At 43.4% G+C, this 23,300-nt stretch overlaps 1 protein-coding gene across 3 annotated transcripts in view; it reads left to right on the forward strand.

Annotated features, from left to right (window-relative positions):
- The window catches only part of AKAP12 (A-kinase anchoring protein 12), a 162,323-nt gene that overhangs the window by 128,070 nt on the left and 10,953 nt on the right, over positions 1-23,300 (forward strand). The gene's annotated exons all lie outside the window — the stretch shown is intronic.

Consider the following 23,300-nt stretch of genomic DNA (forward strand, 5'->3'; position numbering starts at 1 on the left):
TAGTTTAATTTGCTTTATATTTCCCTATCTTCCAGTTCTATAAGTTTAGAGAAGGTCTCCACTACATTAGATAGTAGCGTGCAACCTTGGAGAGGTCTAAGGGGGTAAAGCTACCGGTATTCTGACAATGTCTCATCAGATGGCCACCACATTCATCTAATTAATGAAATATTTATAGTATTTTTGTATCGATCCAAGGGATTTCAGCTCGCCCAGTGATTTTGATGCCATAGATGATGCTTCTATTATAGGGTTTTACTTGTGCTATATCGGATAGGGAGGTGAACTGAAAGATTGAGATGTGAGGGATGCTCGGTTGGTTTTGGTTTATACCAGATATATTAGTACTGTTATATTAGTAGTGTTAAATGATACCACTTTATACTGAGAAGAACGTGTTACTCATTTACTGAGGAAGTCGTAATGTAGTATTAGACTATCCTATCCAAGGTATTTATTAGGAGGGTATCTTGTGATGTACTATATTGATGAGCTGCAGGGGCTATATTCGAATTAGCGATAATATTTGGGCGAATATTCATCATATATTCGAGAATTCGTGATCTCGTCATTATTTTCTTGATTGCGAAAATCGGCAAATTCGCAATAAAAAGTCGTGATACGAAAATTCGCGATCAACACTACTCCCAAAGTCAAAGATATTGCAGCCTTCTCAAGCAAGAAGCAGGGAGAGATCATGGGTACTGATTAATAAAAAATCTAGAATATTCGCGATTACGAAGATAAAGCACTATATTCTAGATATTTGCTAATTTTTGAAGTGCCGATATTCGCGATAAAAATTTGCAATTAGAATATTTGCAATCAACACTAATGTACAAGGGTCCAACGATGAAAAACCCTCATGAGGATCTAGTCTGTTACAGTGTGGATCACATTTAGCCAGTAAATCACTGGACATGATGAGGTTAACTCTCTGGGCTTGGTGTCTTCTTACTGATATTAGTCAGCTGCCACTGTCCTGTGCTGTGTGACAATGAAATTCACGTGTAAGTGATCCCACTGCAGCTCCCCTGGGTACCCATCCCATTTAACCCCCTCATGTTTGCAGGCAGTGCATTTGGAACTAATTAGCAGAAAATGTGGAGATCTTCTTCATGAAGATTGCTGATCTCCCACGAATCCTTCTCAGGACACATGTAACATATAAGACTGTAGGTCTTTATTTAGCATTGCTGGTATTGTTATATACGTCTTGCAGCAATGAATGTATTAGCTGGTCCACATCTGCCTGATGTAATAGCATAGCGTGCGTCCCTGCACGTCATTGTCCTAGACAGTAAAGAACCCCATTCCTGGCAGAGGCACAGGGAGGGGTCCCAGTTCCCATACTGGGGAAATGTCTGCACTGGGAAAGTTTAATCCCATTCACTTGTAATGAGATGGACTTAAAGTTTGGTGCATGGGCTCAGGAACAACAATGACTTCATACTGAGCTTTTACTACTTCCCAGCTGGGAACTTAGAGGGAACTCAAGTCATTCAGGAAAGATGTCAACTATCTATCTATCTATCTATCTATCTATCTATCTATCTATCTATCTATCTATACAGAAGGAAAAATCCAAGGCAGCACACAAGTTATCCGTGAAAAAAAGGGTGTTTATTGACCCATATGTGGACAGCAACGTTTCAGCTCTCTCACTGGAGCCTTTGTCAAGCCATGACTATCTATCTATCTATCTATCTATCTATCTATCTAGAGTATCTATCTATATCTATCTATAGATCTATCTATCTATCTATCTATCTATCTATCTATCTATCTATCTATCTATCTATCTATCTGTCTGTCTATCTGTCTACAGTATCTATATCTATAGATCTATCTATCTACAGTATCTATCTATCTATCTATCTATCTATCTATCTATCTATCTATCTATCTATCTATCTATCGTATCTATCTATCTACAGTATCTATCTATCTATCTATCTACAGTATCTATCTAACTATCTATCTACAGTATCTATCTATCTATCTATCTATCTATCTATCGTATCTATCTATCTACAGTATCTATCTATCCTATCTTTGTTCTTACTTTATCTATTACTTACTCTGTCTATCCGTCTGTCTGTCTATCAATCTATATGTCTATATCTATCAATCATCTACTGTATCTATCTATTATATATCTACTAGCTATCTGTTATCTATCTATATTAATCTATCCGTTATCTATCTATCTATTCATTATCTATCTATCTATCTATCTATCTATCTATCTATCTATCTATCTATCTATCTATCCCTTAGCTATCTATATCTATCTATATCTATCTATCTATCTATCATCTATCTATCATCTATCTATCTATCTATCTATCTAGATAATGTAGCAAAAGAAGGCAGCACTCCAGTTTGCAGGAAAAAAGTGGACGGTTTATTCACTCATCAGCAACGTTTCAGCTCTCACATTGGAGCCTTTTTCCAGCTGGAAAAAGGCTCCAATGTGAGAGCTGAAACGTTGCTGATGAGTGAATAAACCGTCCACTTTTTTCCTGCAAACTGGAGTGCTGCCTTCTTTTGCTACATTATCTACATTTGGGATCTTGGTCGCAGGTCTCCTGGGAGGATTTTTTTGCACCCGTTCATTTTTTGTGTGCTGCTTTCTTTCTTTTTCTTTTATATATCTATCTATCTATCTATCTATCTATCTATCTATCTATCTAATCTTTGTAGGATAAGGATCCGTTCAGAATGCATCAATTTGGCTGCTGCATTTTTTTAGACGGTCACTAGAACGCAGCTTGCAGCGTTTTGGTGACCGTCTGACGATGCGGAGCCAAACTGATCCGTCTAGACTTACAATGTAAGTCAATGGGGACGGATCCGTTTTTCCCTGACACAATATGGTGCAATTGAAAACGGATCCGTCCCCCATTGACTTTTAATGTAAGTCAAGACGGATCCTTTTTTGAATGAATAATACAACAGATCCGTTATTAACAGATATAAGCATTTGCATTATCGGTGCGGATCCGTCTGTGCAGATACAAGACGAATCCGCACGAAACGCGAGCGTGAAAGTAGCCTAATCTTTCCTGTCCATTCATTTAGAAATTTTACTTCTCTGAAAGGAGAGATTTAAGCGTCTGTCAGACGCTTGTCTTGTCTAAAACCGTATTGGGCAGGTTGAGATCTAATAATTGTCATACATGGCATTACACTGCATGGTCCTCGCCACACCCGGGTCGGAACAGCAATGCTGAATTACACTTGATTACACTCATTTACTGGGCCGGTACCTTTACATGGTCTGCTTCACATTGTCATAGCCATTACAGATATTCCTTTCAGACACAATGATTTTTTTTCTCTCGCTGTGTGGGAAAGTTTAATGGGTTGACTTCAAGGAGCAATTTGAGACTATAGAGTTTCCACCTGTACAAGGAGCAGCCCAGGTAGATTGCTTAGTAATCCTTCCATACATTCAATTTCTGCATTAGATCATTAATGCTGTAATTGCTGCCCCAAAGGTTAAACTCAGTTTGCATTCACAATAAATAATTAAATGAACCTCCCCCAAATTGGAAAGTTGTCAGTTCCCCGTTGCAGGAGTGAAACAAGACACTTATTCATTCATCACATGGGGCTACACCCATTGTGTCTGGGTTGTAGGTGTGTTCTACCAGAGAAATTCCATGAAAGAACTTATTGATTAATATATAGCTGAGGAAATTCTCGAATACTTATGTCATGGTCGACGCTCATCAATGTTCCCTTGTATGACAAGAATGTTCTTGATGTGTAGCGGCAGGAGATCTAGAATGCGCATGAATTCAGCAATGGTTCTTTATTGAAGAGGAAATCATCTGCAGGAGAGGAAGTCTCCCATTGCTATTCCAATCTTTGATGGCTGTTAATAAGATTTCCTTCTTTTGAAGCTGTTTGTTTAAGCTGAAAGGCAAACAGGCGACAGAGCCAGACCTTTGGGTTGGGCTAGAAACGCAAATCGTTTTCTCAGTCTTAAAACACTTTTGTCACATTGTATTGAAAAGTCACGTATTTGTGTATTGCGAGGGGTCTGTTCCTAATCTTGTTTCCTGTGTAGATCATGGACTGCTCCACTTTTTTTTGCCAGAGAAGCTAAAGCCTGGGCTACGTTCACATCTATGTTTTCTAAAAATAAAATGGCAACTTTTAGCCATACTAGGCCTCAAACCTGTTGGCTGAACACTTGCCTGTGTTCTGACAGGGGAGAGGTGAGCTACTTCCATGCTCTTCTAGCAGAGGCTTATCTCCCTGAGAACAAAAGGATGAGGCATGTTGAATTCCAACAGCCTGATCTTTCTCTCCCCCGACATATGCCATTCAGGGAGTCGGGAGGCCCATGTAAGCATCAGATGGTTTTCTGCTGCTTCTTGTTTTCAGGGGAATATGGGGCTTGCTCTTAAAGGGGTTCTCTGGGAATGATTTAAAATGGCCGCCAGAAACCTGTCCTTGAAAGTGAGCAAGACTGGTTGCCTCCACTTTCAGAGCTGTCTAGGGGGTGGGGCCTTGCTACACTGCTCTACAATAAATGGTAATGATGTGATCAATCCTGCCTATGATATGCCATGATATCATGGCTGAGCAGCCTGGCAGGAAAACTCACTAATATGGAGCATAGGCATGTGCCACATAGTGTTTAGTGAGGCCAAGTCCGCTAACTCCCCTATGCAGCTCTGCAAGTGGTAGTGACCAGTTCTGCTTACATACTAGGACAGGTTGCTGGCGGCCATTTTAAATAATTCCCAGAGAACCCCTTTAAACATTAAACAGTCTCAATGCAATAAACATAATAATGAAGATCATTCAGTCTTCCTTTTCATATTGGCATTGTTATGTCTAGTAGAATCCATGTGTGCTTGTCTGCAGATAAAAATTTACAAGGGTTGTTATTATCAAGAAGCAATTTTAGGAAGGGTAAAACTGACCATTCACTTTAGACAACTGTCAGACTAAAGCTTGCCATACACATAATACTTTTGTCGGCTGTACGCGCCAAGAATGGCGGTTTTGGCCGACACACTAATGTGAGAGTCTCCCTCAACAGATGATAGGAGACAGGAATCGGGCAAAATTCATATTTCTGCCTGATCCTTTTGTTCTACCAGGAGATAAGCCACCGCCAGAATTGTCTGGCCAATCCGAGTGTGTATAGGGATGCCGGGAGGGAGACTGGAGAGAAAGCTGTCAGATCTTTCGCCTGACAGCTATTGAATGCGTATGGGCAGCTTAATGGTATTTCAGGCTACACCTATTTCTCCTAACCCCTCATACACATGCATGCTGGATTAGCCAATATTAATCTGTTCTGGATTGGGAAAAAAGAGTAAGGGCCCTTTTACATGGGAAAAGCTAGTTCTAGTCTGGTTTATTGGGTGATCACATCTTTTATATGGTACAAAAAATCATTTGTCAGCAGCACATCTCCCAATGTAAACGGAGGATGTGCTGTCAAGGAACAAAATTTGGGGATAAATGATTATACTAACGATAGTTTCTGACTGTAAACAGTGCAGATTAGATCTTATCGACAATCGATACCGAAACCGAACACTATCTGCCCAAGAATAGACCCTAAGCCACTGCCAGACAACTCTGGCAGCAGCTTATCTCCCTTGAAGGGGTTATCCAACCTCTATAATGACACCCCGGGCCCCTCATATAGATTATATATCCCGTTGCTCCTGATCCCCTCATGGCCGTCGCTGCAGATCAAAACACCCAGCAATGGGGGGGGGGGGGGCAGCCAATAGCAGACCGTGATGGGGACAAGCCTCCCTAGCTTCTCTGGTGACACTAGGGAGGCCCGTCCCTGTCACGGCCTGCTATTGGCAGTTGCCACCATCGCCGGATGTTTTGATCTGCGCGACAGGGAGATGCAGCGACAGCCGTGAGGGGATCAGGAGCAACGCTGGTGCCGGGGAGTTGGGTAAGTATAATCTATATGAGGGCCCGGGCATTAGGGGGGTGGTCATTATAGGGGTTGGATAACCCCTTTAAGTAGAAAAGAATCAGGCATAAAATCCAATAGTCTGAAAATTGTGACGTCTACACAAATTAGATGGTCAACTGGTCCTGCTGAAGTTCATCTAATGTGTATGGCCACCTTAAGGGGGTGGTCCAATTTGGCCATTTTCACAGCAAGATCGGACAAAGCACCAGCTCCAGATGGCCAGGCTTACAGAAACTACCAGTGGGCTGGTGCTTCGATGTTTCCCTAACTTCCACTGCATTGAGTGGGAGCTTTCTAAACATCATAGCAAAACAAACTATGCTCCTTCCATAACTCCCAAGTTACAGAAACGGCATAGCTTGCTGTGCTACACTATCTGCGTAGCATCTATTCACTACAATTGGAGCTACAGAAACAGCTTTGCATATGTTCAACTGGGTCTCAAGACCCAACCGTGTGGTTCACTGACCCAAAATGATTAGCACTGGTGCCTTGCAGCGCTGGTGTCCTAGATTCAAATCAGAGCAAGGAAACCATCTGCATGGAGTTTGTATGTTCTCCCGGTGTTTGTGTGGGTTTCCTCCGGGTACTCCGGGTACTCACAAGACATACTGATAGCCTATGATAGGGAACTTAGATTATGAGCCCCATTGGGGACGTCAAGTGATGGTGATGTCTGTAAAGCACTGCTGAATCAGTGACACACATACATATGCATATGACTGAATGAGCACAACATTTTTGCCTGTGGTTTAATATGCCCCAGTGTGTTATAATGCCTCTCTTTTACTTTTAAATACTATGAACTACTTAATAAAAATCTGGTTGTGTCTTTACAAATCTCACTTTACAGTTGCCACCTTCTACTTAACCCTACCCACTTACTTTGTATAAATGTTCATGCTGTAACACCCATAGAACGTTCGAAGAGGCCCATCTACAAGGTATAACTGAGCGCCTGTAGCACACATAAGTGCTTTAGGATATAGGATAACTAATAAATTCTAAATTTGCTTTGCTCCTGCCTGCGCCCTGTAGCATTTGGAATGCATCTTGAGTAAAATTGATGTTGCTCTTAGACTAGTAACATAACCACCAGTCAAATAATGATGAAAAATAATATCATTCTGGGGCAGCCTGTTCCCTTGCAGTGATATAAAACATAAGAATCATATGTCATGTGAAATATATGTAGGAATACAAAGGATGGTAAAAAAATGCACAGTTTGCAAAATGTGGTCTGCGTAAAGGGCTTTAGAGGGTCCGAGGAGAGAGAAGTTGGGTGTGTATGTAGCATATCTGATGAACGTAGAATGCTGGGAATTTCTGGAATAAGTCCAGCTTAGCTCTAGGAATCCCACGGGAGAGTTGTCAACCAGCTCCAGATGTCGACAGGGATGACTTTAAGCACATGGAGTGCTTCACATTCAAACTGATATATACGCCTGAAAACTTTTCACATCTTTCTGATTTAATCCTCGTATTAGTTACTAGCAATTCATTCTAGTACCTTTGTATTCACGGGGTTGTCCTACAAAAGATATTCTACATTTTTTAAAACCAGTACCTGGATCTGAATACTATTGTAATCGGATATAATTTAAAATGTAGTATAGTCACTAAGTTATTTAATAAAGTGTATCTGTATAGCGCCACCTACTGTTTGTTCTTTTCCTCATATCTCTGTCCACCTTGCTGAGATGTTCCCACTCATTTCCATCCTTCAGCTGCCAGCTGTGACAGTTACAGAGAGAGAGAGATGCAGCAGCAGAATGGACATGCCCCTTGAGTTTTGATAGGGATTGAGCCACAGCAGAAAGGACGCATCCCCTATGCTGCCAGCTGGAAATAAATCTAGCAGAGCAGGAGATCTCTGGATCCATGTGAGGTACAGGGCTGGTTCTGGCTTTGTTAGAATGTCATTTCCTGTATGATGTCTGATTTTTATTTTTCACATTAAAGGGGTTCTACAGTTTGTTTTAACTGATCTATCCTCTGGATAGATCATCAGCATCTGACCGGCGGGGGTCCGACACCCGGGACCCCCGCCGATCAGCTGTTTGAGAAGGCAGAGGCGCTCCAGGAGCGCCGCGGCCTTCTCACTGTTTACCTCAGGCCCAGTGACGTCAAGACTTGTATCAATGGCCTGGGCGCAGCTAAACTCTGTTCACTTGAATGGAGCTTAGCCCCGCCCAGGCCAGTTGATATTAGTCGTGACGTCATTGGGCCAGCGGTAAACAGTGAGAAGGCCGCGGTGCTTCTGGAGCGCCGCTGCCTTCTCAAACAGCTGATCGGCAGGGGTCCCGGGTGTTGGACCCCCGCCGGTCAGATCCAGCGGTTAGATCATCAGTTTAAACAAACTGCAGAACCCCTTTAATTATCCCTTTAATTATGGGATAACCACTTTAAACTATCCAGCAGGGGTCTGGAAAAACAAAGCTCTAAAGGGAATCTGACAGCAGTATTTTTCACCCTGTGAAACTGCTGACAGCCCTAGATAGGAGACCTTTCAACCTGTTAAAACATACCTCAGAGAAAGGTTTTAGCAGTAGTGAACTTTTCACAGCACTACTGCAAGAAGCAGGTATCGAACATTGAAGTACTCTCAGCAGTAAGCGCTCCACATCCATCCCCTCTGCTCTGTAAAGGCTGTTGTTTCCGGCCGGGTAAGGGTCCATTCACACGTCCGTATGTGTTTTGCGGATCCACAAAACACGGACACAGGCAATGTGCATTCCGCATTTTGCGGGCCGCACATTGCCAGCACTCTCATAGAAAATGAATGTTCTATTTTTTTGCAGAACGGAAGTGCGGATCCGCAAATGCGGATGTGGACAGCACATTCTGGCCCCATTGAAAATTAATGGGTCCGCACCTGTTCCCCAAAATTGCGGAAAGGATGCGGACCCATTTTGTGGACGTGTGAATGGACCCTAACACTACAAATGAGGGTATTTAGGTCTTCATTTCCAGCATGGCTTTTCACCTGGTTCATAAAGATGTCTTCTACTTTAGAAATCTAATCAAATACACTATTTTTTGATAAGTTTGGCAGCATTGTATGAGCCAGGGAAGCTATCACGTATAATTTGTATGTACAAGTAGGCTATATATACTGGGCACCTAAACCTGAGGTCAGGGGAAAGACAATTGCCTCAAAACACCACCACTGAAAACAATATAGAACGAATGGTATAAAGCTGTCCAATGGGAGCTGCACATAGAAAACAAAAAACGTGGTACCTGAACACCATGTGGATAATGGAAACTGCTTAGATGCCCGAAGCATACCTTCCTATTATTCTGGAGAGAAAAAAAACCACTGTCTGCATGTAATAACCAGGGGACTCCTCACAATACTGCTAAGTAGCCCCACTCTCCCTCTAAACATATGCAAATTAGGGATATCCAAAAAGCATTGCCCCAATTCACTATCACAAACCTGCTCCATTTGTGGCAATAAGATGCACTAATGGTGGTGATAAAAGTGTGTGTTGGTTACACAAGTGGGATATAGTTATAGTTGAAACTTTGGAAGACAATATTAAAACCCAGACAACGATGAAATTGCTGTAGAACCAGCTGCAGAAGGAATAAATGAGGACTTGCAAGGATCATCTTTGGTCTCCTTTTGCGCCAGTCTTTTGGAAATATCACCGGGTCTTTAAAAGGTTTTCCAAGACTTTACCTCTGATGACCTATCCTCAGGATATGTCATCAGTATCGGATCGGTGGGGATCCAACACCTGGGACCCCTGTTGATCAGCTGTTTAAGAAGGCACCAGAGCTCCTATGAGCAACCGTGGGCTTTTCCGTGCTTACCAAACACAGCGCCGTAGATTGTATAGCAGTTGTGCTTGGTATCACGCCCAGTCCTATTCACCTCTATGGGGCAGAGCTGTGCCTAGGCCATGTTACTGATAAACGTGTCATCACTGGCCTAAGAAAATCTGAGGGAAGGCCGTGGCACTACTGTGAGCACTGCTGCCTCCTCGAACAGTTGATCAGCAGGGGTACGGGTGTCAAACCCTCACCGATCAGATACCGATGACCTATCCTGAGGATTACCTATCATCATTATTAAAGTTTCAGAAAAACCTCTTTAAACCAGCATAAATTCAATTGATGGCACATACCCTTAGTCCCTGAGGATTATGATCGTGATGTAGTTTTGGGACACATTTTACAATGTCTCTAGCAGATACAATATCCTGCTCACGTTCAGAAAGTCTACGTTTGAGTTGTCCAACATAGATCTTAGGACACGGACATACAGCATAGTAAATCACAGCCATACTTGAACATGTGAGATGATGTGTAATCAGATATTTTTTCTCTCCAGATGTGTCACAAAACTTTCTGACCCATCCCATATCAGAACAGGGAATTCATTTGCCACCTCGCAAAAAGCCCCGCTTAAGTTTACTCAGACCAAAAGGAGTGCTATCACAATACTCATCACCGAGCAGTCCTTAACGGTTTTTGATCTTCTTGCCACAAGTAATGGTTGAGGGGACAGATACCTTCCATTAACCAGTTCAGTCAACAATATAGGCTAGAATTTGTCCAAACAGGTCTTCATTTCAGACTATTGGGAATGATAATTAGTGATGAAGCTCACCTTGTCCTCAGAGGTCTTTCTTTCCCTTAAAAATAAAAGTTCATGGCGCATACTTGCTTTAGCTCTTTTATATGCCCTTTTGATCACTTTTTGACTACATCTATATGTCTAAGATCTCTGGATTGTCATTTAAATGCTTCATCTGATGGACAAATCTTATGTATTTGTAAATATTGACCAGTAGGTATGACTCTGATGGTCTGTGGTGGATGAGAGGATGATCCATGTAAATAAGACTTTACAAATGTCGATTTCCTGAACACTTCAGTTTGAATAAATCCATAAGCATCTCGTTGTAAGATAACATCTAAAAACTCCACTTTGTTTTTGTTAAAACTTTACATGAGTTTAATATTTCCAGAGTTTGTTTTCAAAAATGCAATTCCTGTAATTCATTTTCCACCCCCTGCTGGATCAAAAATACATCCCAAAAAAGGGCGTGGTTCATCATGATGTGGTGATCTGACAGGAACAAGTCCTTCTCCCAGAGCCCCGGAACAGATTTGCATGCGAGTGTTCATAAGCTGCCCCCAGTGCCGTCCCCTGGAGCTGCAGAAAGAAGGGCCCATTGAAAATGAAAAAAATTATGAATGAGCACAAACTCTAATGATCTGAACAATAAGAGAATGTTCCCACAATCCACATTACTCGCTTTGAGAATCCATGGCATAGAGGCCATCGGTGTGTCTAATACGAGTATAAAGTGTCGAGTATATATTTGCTTGGAAATTACACAATTTTCTAGGCATGCCAAAATGTGTGTCGGGGTAGGCACCATCGTGGTCTGTGTGATACCATTCTGTAAGACCTCCAAAGGGAAGCTTACTTACCTGCTTCCCGGCTCCCTGTTTCTTCTTCGCCTGCCTGCAATGTTCCTCTGGACTCCAGAGATGTCAACATCCGGTTTGACAGTGCCACAGCCAATGTAGGCAGCGGCAGTGTCAGATTTCCCTTGCATCATGACAAATGATTACATGGTCGCAAGGGGAGCCTGACACCTCCACAGCCTATGATTGGCTTTGGCAATGTCAAGCCAGATGTTGACATAGCTGAAGCCCAGAGGAGCATTGCAGGTGAAGAAGGAGCGGGGAGCCGGTGACGGGAAGCAGGTAAGTAAGCTTCCCTCTGCAGGTCCCACAGAATCGGGGGGGGGGGGGGGCAAAAACACTCCCATTTTGCACAACTGCTTTAAGCCTTTAGCAGTGAAGGTGGTATTAACCCTTTAGCATTGATGGGTCACTGCAAATCTGTTTAAAGAATTAGATCTAGATAAGATGTTCTCAAAAGGTGGAAGATTGGAAAGTTTAAACGGTAAATGATACATTGAGACACTTTTGTTGGATGTATTGGCTAGGTGACTGCATTTTTTTTCATTTGTTTCTTGGCTACATACCTGTTTAATTCGTTTATTTTGGATCACCTACATAACAGATTCAATTATTCTCATAGTCTCTATATATTTGGACAACTTTCAAAATTATTCAGTTAAGGATGTTAGCCCACAAATGTAATTAATGTGGATAGGTGATAAATGTATGATCACTTACAGTTAAATTAGTTGGACCCTAGCAATCACAAGCATATGTGACCACCACCCAGTTCACTTTTATGGGACAGACAAGTATCTCTGACATTCTCATAGAAGAGAGTGGAGCAGTAGTCATGTAGGCACAACACTGCTCAATTCCATTCTCGTGATCGCTGGGGGTCCCAGTGGTTGGATCCCCGGTAATCATACATTTATCACCTATCCTGCTGAATTTTGTTTGTGGGCTATGTATTAGCTTTTTTATGAAGATTCTGCAATTTCCTTAAGATCAGCTAAAATTTTAATAGAAAAATTAAAGGCTATGTACATCCTTGGGGGCAATTTTTTTTATTATTGCATTGTACTCATTTGAGCTAAAAATCATTTTTAAATTGGTCTTTATTACAAATATGAAACCCTTTTTTCTGTACAGGGCTGAGATGCTCTAATAGAGGGATCTGAATTTTCTCTCTTCTCCGTCAGCCAGCTAATCTGATGGGCTCCTTATCTATGCTCTCTGATCTTATAAACACTCATTATAGCTCAATCCTTATCTTACTGATAATATTGTGGCTTAAAAAAAGTGTTTATGACCTCTTAGTAAATTAGAGATAAGGGTTATTAGATGACTAGATGACAGGCAGAAAGTGAAAGTAAAAAGTACAATTCACACAGCTAGATAAAAAATGACCCCTTTGTGACAGAACAGCTCAATAATTGGAAAAAAGGATTTTTAGCCCAAAATGAGTAAAATGCAATCATAAAAAAAATTGCCTCCAAAGGTGTACAAATCGTTTAAGCCTGTATTAGACAGGCAGATCAGCAAGGGATTGTTGAGAGGGAAGCATTCCCTCCTGGCAATCGCTTAGTAGCTAGCGGAGGAGACTCATGCTATTACATGCATCGATTTCCTCCGCAGCATGGGGAGAAGCGATTGCTATGCCATCGCTCTTCCCCATACTGTTCAGTGGTTTGCCAGCAGCAGATCGCTAATATACAGCATGATCTGCCGCCGGCAAGCACAGATTTTTAAGCATGCTTAAAAATCAGAATTGCCCAATGAACGAGCATTTGCGCATGCGAACGCTCATTAGCGATATTATCGGCCAAAATATCGGCCAGTGTAGTACACCCTTTAGCCTTTACCCTGTCCAATCCTTTGTTCCCTAGGAGATAAGCAGCAGCACCAGAGCTGTTCTCTATGGAAATAAACTTGAATGTTAAATGCAAGTTGGGGATTATAGCTGTCATCTGAAAAGCCAATAGATGTATATTACATTTTTAATTCATATTCCAACCTCGATCTATGATTAACATTAGCCTCTAACCAAAAATAAAAAATCCAAGTTTGGCTGGATATTAAATCCATTCTCATTCTCCCAACATCTCCTTAAATGAACTGTCACCAGAAAATGACCTATTGTTTACATTAAGTTTTTATGTTAAACAATGCTTTTTTAGAATTTTTGGTGTTTTTTTATTTTATTCCATCTTATTCCATCTTTAGTTAAAAAATAATCCTAAAATAATACAGCTTTTGCACTGGCCCCACTAGGCTTAAACTATGTCAAGACTTTCTGTTCTTTGAGAGTAGCCATGGTCTATAGACCCGATGGACAGGAGGGGACCACATTGATTTCTATTTGTATAGATTTTTATTTTTTTTGCTCTGTGACCTCTGCATAGGTCAGGACAAAGTAAAGTAGATAGGCTGCGATATCACCTATTGTGAATGGTGGATCCTGTGTTATCTATGTAGAGGTGTTATCTGTCATTGTAATTTTGTCTGTGATGATAATGGGATGGCTACTGAAAAGTTACCTTTACAAAACAGGAAGTCTCCACATATTATAAGGGCAAGTAACCAGTGAGAAACTGCATGATTTTATTATTATATTTTTTTTAAATATAGATACATAAAACATTATAATAAAAATTACCAATAATATTTAAAATAACATAAAAAACATGAGTTAAACAATATCTTTCCAGATGATGATGGTCTGTCACTGGTCTGCTAAAGTAATTTTTCATTTCTAAATTTCACATGACAAATATTTGTTATGGCTGAAGTTTTCATCAACTTTAGGGCTCATGAACAGGACCGGATTCGCTTAGTGATCAGCAAATTGCATGCCACCATTTTTTTCTAACTACTGTAGAAAAGTCCTATCCTTACCTGCAAAACAGACAAGAATAGGACATGTTCTATCTTTTTGGTGGGCTGTGGATTGGACATACAGATGTGGACAGCACATATAGTGCTGTTGGGACCTTTTGCAACCCCTTTTGCAGCCCCCCTGAAATAAATGGGTCCACATCTGATCCACAAAAAATGCAGATCGGATGCAGACTGAACATACGGTTGCGTGCATGAGCCCTAAGTCTAATGTTTAAAAACACTTTAACATGGGGATCAAAATATAAGTTTGTAGGCGCTAAGTCTGTATAACATAACCTGGGTACAAATGCTCAGACAATCTTGCAGAAAGCACTGGATTTGCAGCATGGACTGGAAGAGTCTTTGTGAGAGGGCACTGCCAGTTACCATAATATTTAAGGAGTGAAAACCAAACCTATTGTAGTGATCTTTTCAAAGGGCGTTGGAAAAGAAAGAATGGTCTGCTTTGTTTATTTATTTTTTCCAAAAACAGTGCCATTCTTATCCATGGATTGTATCTGGTATTGCAGTTCAGCCAATAGACATGTTTAGAGCTGTTTCTAGAAAATATTCCGGCCCTGTTTTCTAATCCTGGGAAAGTCCAAAGTACTTTTTTTTCTTTGCTTATAAAGTGCAGGGCAGGCCATTAATAAGGAATAAGATAGAGGCTTTTGTGCATGCTTTGTGTATACCTGTTTTATTTAATGTGTAATTTGTGGGTTGGCAGCCGTCTAGATTCCTTCTCCCCTTAGATATGTTTTTCCTAATTAATCCTACTTGGTTTTGCAGAGACAGAGGGGGCAAAGCCTTTCACACATGACTGCTCAGAGGTGTAGTTAGGCTTTCCTGCACCCTGGAAAGGATTCAGATTTGTGCCCCCCTCACAGTTTTTATGCCCACCTTTGTGCCCCTTCACAGTAGTTATGTTTTCCTTGTGGCCCCCTCACTGTAGTTAAGCCCACCTTTGTGCCCGTCACAGTAGTTATGCTCACCTTTGTGTCCCTCCACATTAGTTATGCTCACCTTTGTGTCCCTTTACAGTAGTTATGTCCTCCTTGTGGCCCCTCACTGTAGGTATGCCTATATATGTGCCCCTCAAAGTAGTTATGCCAGATAATGTGCTCCTCACAGTAGTTATGCCAGATTATGTGCCCCCTCACAGTAGTTATGCCAGATTATGTGCCCCCTCACAGTAGTTATGCCAGATTAGGTGCCCCCCTCACAGTAGTATGCCAGATTAGGTGCCCCTCACAGTAGTTATGCCAGATTATGTGCTCCCTCACAGTGGTTATGCCAGATATGTGCCCTCTCACAGTAGTTATGCCAGATTAGGTGCCCCTCACAGTAGTTATGCCAGATTAGGTTCCCCCTCACAGTATTTATACCAGATTAGGTGCCCCTCACAGTAGTTATGCCAGATTATGTGCTTCCTCACAGTAGTTATGCCATATTAGGTACCCCCTCAATGGAGTTATGCCGGATTATGTACCCCCTCACAGTACTTATGCCAGACTCACAGTAGTTATGCCCACTTTTGTGCCCCCTCACTCTGGTTGTGGCCTCCCCTTTGGCCCCCAGTGCCATCTCCAGACTGCAGCTACATTTAAGGGGAAAAAGAAAAAAACAATATTTACCCGACGACGCGCTCCCACACTCATATCGCACTGCTGGATGTGCAGGAGGCTGATTCTTAAGCTTTCAGCACTCCTCCCACAGCCAGCAGTGTGATGTGCGGCCTGATGTGGGAGCGCCAGATCTAAGAAGAACAGTGAAGCAGGGAGTGGAGGACTTCCTGCTTCACTACAGAAACGAACTGCCCAGCAATGACAAGAACTGCTGGGCGTTTGCACCCTCCCCGCCTCTGTGCCCAGGGCACGTGCCCGGCTGCCCCCCCCCCCCTCTCTAGGCCCATGCGACTGCTCCTGTGAGTCCTGTGTAAGGCAGCCATAACAGATCAGTGACACAGATTTGCTATACCCTCACACCACAGGATCTCCATGTTTGCCCTCTCTGCCCTGTCATCTCTCCCCTCCAGCTTTCATATGGAGGAGGTAGGAAAACCAGGGTTAAGCTACATCACATAGAACTATACTGAATAGTCAGCACACACAGATAGTACAGACAGTGTGAGTCAGGGGGTTCATATAACTTCAGCTAATCACTGTATACACTTACCTGCTATATATCTGCTCTCCTGGCCCTTTACATAAGGGATACATTATATTTTGAAATAATACAGGAATACACAGAGGAACATAGAGGGTGGAGAGGAGAGGGGCCTGAAAAATGCCAGGAGGAATTTGATTGGTGATGATGTAATTTACAGGAAGTCAGCCACAGAGAGATACAGAGTTTCTGTTTATACATTAGAGCAAGTAGTCTGACTTGAGATGACACAACTAGGTCCAAAATGTATGGGTACAACTGAGTTAAGGTGTAACAAATGACAATGCTAGAATACTGGTGGTGAGTTAGTGGTAAAATAAATAAAAATCTGGAGTGCTTCTTTGAGCAAGGTTAGAATGATTAGAAGTTGTAATCAACTATAACATCAGTAATAAAGAAGCAGTAATTGCATTCTGAGGCATATCAGCCTTAGGCTACATGCACACGACCGCAAAACACGGATGGCGTCCGTGTGCGTTCCGCAATTTGCGGAATGGCACGGACAGCCTTTAATATAACTGCCTATTCTTGTCCGCAAAGCGCGGACAAGAATAGAACATGTTATATTTTTTGGGCGGGCCATGGATCGGAGCAACGGATACGGCCCTATTGAAGTGAATGGGTCCGCATCCGAGCTGCCAAAACTGGGGCTCGGATGCGGACCAAAACAACGGCCTTGTGCATGAGGCCTTACTATGGGGGATCCCTGGGAGCAGCTTCGAAGATCAGGTTGCGTATTTCAGGATGAGTCTTCTCTCATATCCCCTTTCTGTTCTTTGGAGTATTTCTATCTTGATGTAACTTGACAGCTTGCGCACTTTCTGTGCCCTAATCTAGAATAAATTATTTTCTCTGATTAAGAAAAACAGATATCTGCATTAATGTTAGCTGCAACATGTATGAAGGCCTAGTGAGTACTCCGATAAGTTATGTTCTTATCTCACTACAACCTCCTACATGCTCAGTTTCACACACAGAATGCCAAGAATGTCAAGATACTATGGTATCATGGACAACTGTCAATATGGGAAAGAATACATACTGAACGACATGTGATGTAGTTTTGTAGTTACATCAGGGGCATACCCAATTGGGTGTTTACATGGTTAGGACCATGCCCTTTGCCTCCAAAGAGGTTAGGTTAACTGCTGCCATGAAAACTCCCCCGCCTCTCCTCCTATTGATCAGGTAGAATGCTTTTGAATCACTGTACCCCAGCATTGGAAAAACTGTGCAACCATACAGTTACAGCTGCATGGTCCTCCTTATCTCCATCCTGAACTCGATCTGGTCAGTGCGGGGAGGAAACAGGAAGCTGAACTATTAGCATCCAGCTTCCTGTTACAGCCAGGACCATGTTAGAGCCTGAAGAGGTGAGCTCAATACTAGCATTAATTCTTCTACTGCTCTTCACCAGGGATCTTAAATTTAGCTATTTCACTGCTCCAACCACAAGGATAATTCTATTAGCCCCTTCATTGTCCTAGGCCACCAGAAATACTGGTATTCACCCCTCACTGTTCTAGGCCACCAGGTATACTGACGTTTCTACCAGAAGAGAAATAGAAAAATCTGCGGCACTCACCAGCTGCATTTCTTTCTTTATTGCGACAGCAAAAAACATGCAGACATAGCAGGGCTGAGGCGGACGAGCCTTCACAAACAAACAAAAGCCGCCTAAGCGGCGAAGGGCAGCATACTGACATTTCTGCCTTCACTGCCCTTGACCACCAGGTATCCTCATATTAACCTTTTCACAACTAAAGACAAGGATCCTGGCATTAACCGCCTCACTTTCCTAGACTAAGGTAGTCAATTCAGACCAGTCCCCCTTCAAGCTGTGTAAATCTTACATACATCCCTGGGTTACATACTATATATTATAACACATATTCACTGAACACATCATATAGCCTGGATTTAAGGGCCGTATGTCTATAAAATTCAACACTGAACCATCACTTCAATAATATAACATGCTGGGATCTGAGATATTTAATACTAAGCAGCATGTATAAATCATCAAAATCATGTACACAATAAGAATGGCAGGTGAATGGGCTCACGGGGTTGGGTAGGTCTGGTCGCAAAAAGAAAAAAACAAGATGGGGAAACAATATCCAGACATATTGCATATGTACACATGATACATTTTCATTTTAAACTTTTTGCCACTGGATGATACATTTGGTGCATGGCTAAGGACACACTTGTCTTTATAACAACATGGTTGGCTTAGTATGAGACATAATGCCAGAAATGTTGCAATAGACCAAAATAGGCCATGGTTGCTCTCCAGCAAAGATACACTCCTTTTCCAGTAAGCCATGATAATTTCTCTGAACCTAGATATGACAAATTATCCCAAATTGTACCACAATTTAGTAAAATTTAAACCAGAATCTAGGATCATTATATATCCACTGTACAGCTGGCCATAAGCATTAGATATTTGTTTGCATATCTGGCTAATTTTGATGTTATAGTATCTGGAGACAATCTATTGTCACGGCCATGGCTATGACCGTGACTCCTGAACCGCATGCGGTTGTCAGCGGTTTTCATTGGTGTTCAATCACAGGTGAGGGCTGTGGTATTGGCCTCACCTGTGGTTGCCGCTGGCAACAGTATGTATGTGGCAGCGTAGCAGGCTGAGCTGTGCCATGCAGCTCGCTACGCTGCGCATGCGGTTTTGTGTGTGATGTGTGGATGTGTGCACTGTGTTTTATGTTATTGTGTGCACGTTCCCTTTAAGTGGTGTTTTCCCTTCCCTGGTGTTGGAAGGGTTAATCCCCTTCCTAGTGTGTGTGATCACTGGGTGTGTCCGACTGTGGGGTGTGGCTTCTTGGCCTATAAAGCCTCACTGCTTTTGCAGGCCTTCAGGTTGCTTCAGCCATGCTTAGCTGAGAGCAGCCTCATGTATTTATTACCTGCCAGTAAGAGCCACCCCTGTGGTCATAAACCTTAATGTCATAACCATATTGTGCTTAAGTTATTTCCAGTTATGTGTGATGTCTGTGTGATGTTTTATATGTCTCCCTTTGTGCAGCTATGGATCTGGGTCCCTGTGTGGGGATGCGTTTATGATCTGCACCCTGCTAACACAGGGATCCAGTCAGCAAGGCTGTGGCAGGTAGGTGGAACTCTAGTTCACCTGCCATATCCATAGAGCTGTTTATGTCTCCCCTTTTCCTGCAGCTTGGCCGTTGAGACTCCTGCTCCTCCGTGTCTAGGAGGAGTGGGCTTGTCTTACTCAGCTCCTAGGTGAGGGTCATCTTGAGGGCCAGCAGGGACTTTTAGGTTCCGGAGCATGGGCCCTCCTACCATCAAGGTTGGCCCATGTAACTAGGAGCTAGGGTTAGGTTAGGGATGCCTTAGGAGGTGACCTGCTCCCTAATCCTGTCTACATGGCCAAGCAACCTAAACATCATCGGGCTCCACACGGCTGAGGATTTCCCCCATCCTCAGCCGTGACAGTATGACCACAGTCGCTCTTACGTGGCGTTCCCTCGAAAGAGGGTAAAGCATGCACTGCTGTCTACGGATGGGGTGCATGCGCGTTCTCCGGAGGGAGAGCGTTATGGGGCTTTCACCATTTACGGCGCGGTGAGTGGCATTCCCAGCTCACCGTTGTCCGTGTTGGTGTCCCCTTTTTGTTTGTCTTTCCCCTCCCCCCCTCCCATTGTTTCTTATGCCTCACCAACTTTCCCCTTTTGTTGTTGGGAGGGGCTTTGAGGGGTGGGAGTATGCATCCCTCGAAAGAGGGTAAAGCATGCACCGCTATCTGCGGATGGGGTGCATGCGCGTTCTCCGGAGGGAGAGCGTTATGGGGCGTTCACCATTTACGGCGCGGTGAGTGGCATCCCCCGCCATTCCTTGCTCACCGTTGTCCGTGTTGGTGTCCCCTTTTGTTTGTCTTTCCCCTCCCCCCCTCCCATTGTTTCTTATGCCTCACCAACTTTCCCCTTTTGTTGTTGGGAGGGGCTTTGAGGGGTGGGAGTATGCATTCCCTCGAAAGAGGGTAAAGCATGCACCGCTATCTGCGGATGGGGTGCATGCGCGTTCTCCGGAGGGAGAGCGTTATGGGGCGTTCACCATTTACGGCGCGGTGAGTGGCATTCCCCGCCATTCCTTGCTCACCGTTGTCCGTGTTGGTGTCCCCTTTTGTTTGTCTTTCCCCTCCCCCCCTCCCACTGTTTCTTATGCCTCACCAACTTTCCCCTTTTGTTGTTGGGAGGGGCTTTGAGGGGTGGGAGTATGCATACCCTCGAAAGAGGGTGTAGCATGTACTGCCGTCTGCGAAGGGGTACATGCGCGCTCTTCGGAGGGAGAGCGTTCTGGGGGTTTCGCCTCTGATGGCGCGGTGAGTGGCGTTTCCCCGCCATTCCTTCACCGTTGCCTCGTGTGGCGTCCCCCTGATTTTACTACACGTGGTGTGTGTCTGGTATGCGGTATGCATACCTTCGAAAGAGGGTGCAGCATGCAGTGCCATATCCATGTGGCCTGCATGCGCGTTCTCCGGAGGGAGAGCGTTCCTGGGGGTTCTCCGTTAACGGCACGGTTGGTGGCGTATTCCCCGCCACCTTTCCTTCCGTGTCCGTGTTGGGGATCCCTCGTCCCTCTCCATGTTCCCATCTCTGGTCGTTTGCTGGCAGCACTCCGTAGGTGGTCCGGCTGCTTGCTGGTTAGGAGTGTCTGCTGGCAGCGACTGGAGTGGGGACGTGAGTGGAGAGTCCCCTCGTCCATCTCTCAGTGGTTCTTTTCTCTTTGTTGCTGGTGCGGGCTGCAGTCCTCGTCGGACTGGCTAGTGTGAGCCGGGAGAGGATGCAGCTGACAGCGACCCCTTTTTAGAACCGGCACTGAGAGTGGACGTCCCCTTCTCCTATCCCCTTGTCTGAGTCCCTCACGTGTCTTTTTTTGGTGGGGGGGCTTTGAGGGGTGGGAGTGTCACGGCCATGGCTATGACCGTGACTCCTGAACCGCATGCGGTTGTCAGCGGTTTTCATTGGTGTTCAATCACAGGTGAGGGCTGTGGTATTGGCCTCACCTGTGGTTGCCGCTGGCAACAGTATGTATGTGGCAGCGTAGCAGGCTGAGCTGTGCCATGCAGCTCGCTACGCTGCGCATGCGGTTTTGTGTGTGATGTGTGGATGTGTGCACTGTGTTTTATGTTATTGTGTGCACGTTCCCTTTAAGTGGTGTTTTCCCTTCCCTGGTGTTGGAAGGGTTAATCCCCTTCCTAGTGTGTGTGATCACTGGGTGTGTCCGACTGTGGGGTGTGGCTTCTTGGCCTATAAAGCCTCACTGCTTTTGCAGGCCTTCAGGTTGCTTCAGCCATGCTTAGCTGAGAGCAGCCTCATGTATTTATTACCTGCCAGTAAGAGCCACCCCTGTGGTCATAAACCTTAATGTCATAACCATATTGTGCTTAAGTTATTTCCAGTTATGTGTGATGTCTGTGTGATGTTTTATATGTCTCCCTTTGTGCAGCTATGGATCTGGGTCCCTGTGTGGGGATGCGTTTATGATCTGCACCCTGCTAACACAGGGATCCAGTCAGCAAGGCTGTGGCAGGTAGGTGGAACTCTAGTTCACCTGCCATATCCATAGAGCTGTTTATGTCTCCCCTTTTCCTGCAGCTTGGCCGTTGAGACTCCTGCTCCTCCGTGTCTAGGAGGAGTGGGCTTGTCTTACTCAGCTCCTAGGTGAGGGTCATCTTGAGGGCCAGCAGGGACTTTTAGGTTCCGGAGCATGGGCCCTCCTACCATCAAGGTTGGCCCATGTAACTAGGAGCTAGGGTCAGGTTAGGGATGCCTTAGGAGGTGACCTGCTCCCTAATCCTGTCTACATGGCCAAGCAACCTAAACATCATCGGGCTCCACACGGCTGAGGATTTCCCCCATCCTCAGCCGTGACATCTATTGCCTATAGTGCTTCAAGAACATCAGATTGTTTGTAGATCCCTGCAAAACAATCTGCCAACAAATGTCTCATGTCAATGGCTTGCCAAAGATTTTGTGGTTGGAATGCTTTAAAGTTATGGTTTGGAAATGTGAAAATGGATTTCAGTAATTTGTTGCTTGTGTGATAGTTGTTATCTAGAATCCCACACACGATTATAGTCTTTGCAGATATTTGTAACGATAGTGCCACCTAGTGTACATAAGTTAAAAGGCCCATGTAGCACACCTCAGAATTATTCTGTAGGACAGTTATTCACTGCATTAAAGTTAAGGTAAAATACCATAATGAGGATATGTAATGTAAGTCCTAATACGCAAGCTTCTATTCATGTCTACCAAATTCCAAAAGTAGATCATGCCCTATAGTACTTTGAATTGGAGAACTATCTGTAATGCCCTTTAAATATTGCATTTAGGTATAATATGACATATTCAATTAGAAAATCTTTATTTGTAGATAGGACCTGATAATAAGCAGTTAATAGCTGATTATGTGAGTGAAACTGGGAATATAATATAATTCTCCAGTACTCGGAGGTTATAATACCACTTCCTTTGCCAAAACTAGGAATATACCTCCACCTAGTTGGCAGTTGCTATTTTCTAGCTAATATTTTGAAAATATGTACAAAAGTACCATATTGAGCTCTAAAAAAAGGAAAAATATCACAATTAATAGGGGAAGGGATAGTATATATAATGTCTTGTTATTAGGCGTATGCCATACTTTGCCATTACCGATTTATCAAGTAAGAGGAGTAAATTTCAAGATTTTTGCATATAATTATATTAGTTGTATGACAAATTCCATGAAAAGTTATGCTATATAACTTTTCATGGAATTTGTCATACAACTAATATATTTATATGCAAAAATCTTGAAATTGACTCCT

This window comes from Bufo bufo, chromosome 4, assembly GCF_905171765.1.
Source record: "Bufo bufo chromosome 4, aBufBuf1.1, whole genome shotgun sequence".
Classification (NCBI taxonomy): domain Eukaryota; kingdom Metazoa; phylum Chordata; class Amphibia; order Anura; family Bufonidae; genus Bufo; species Bufo bufo.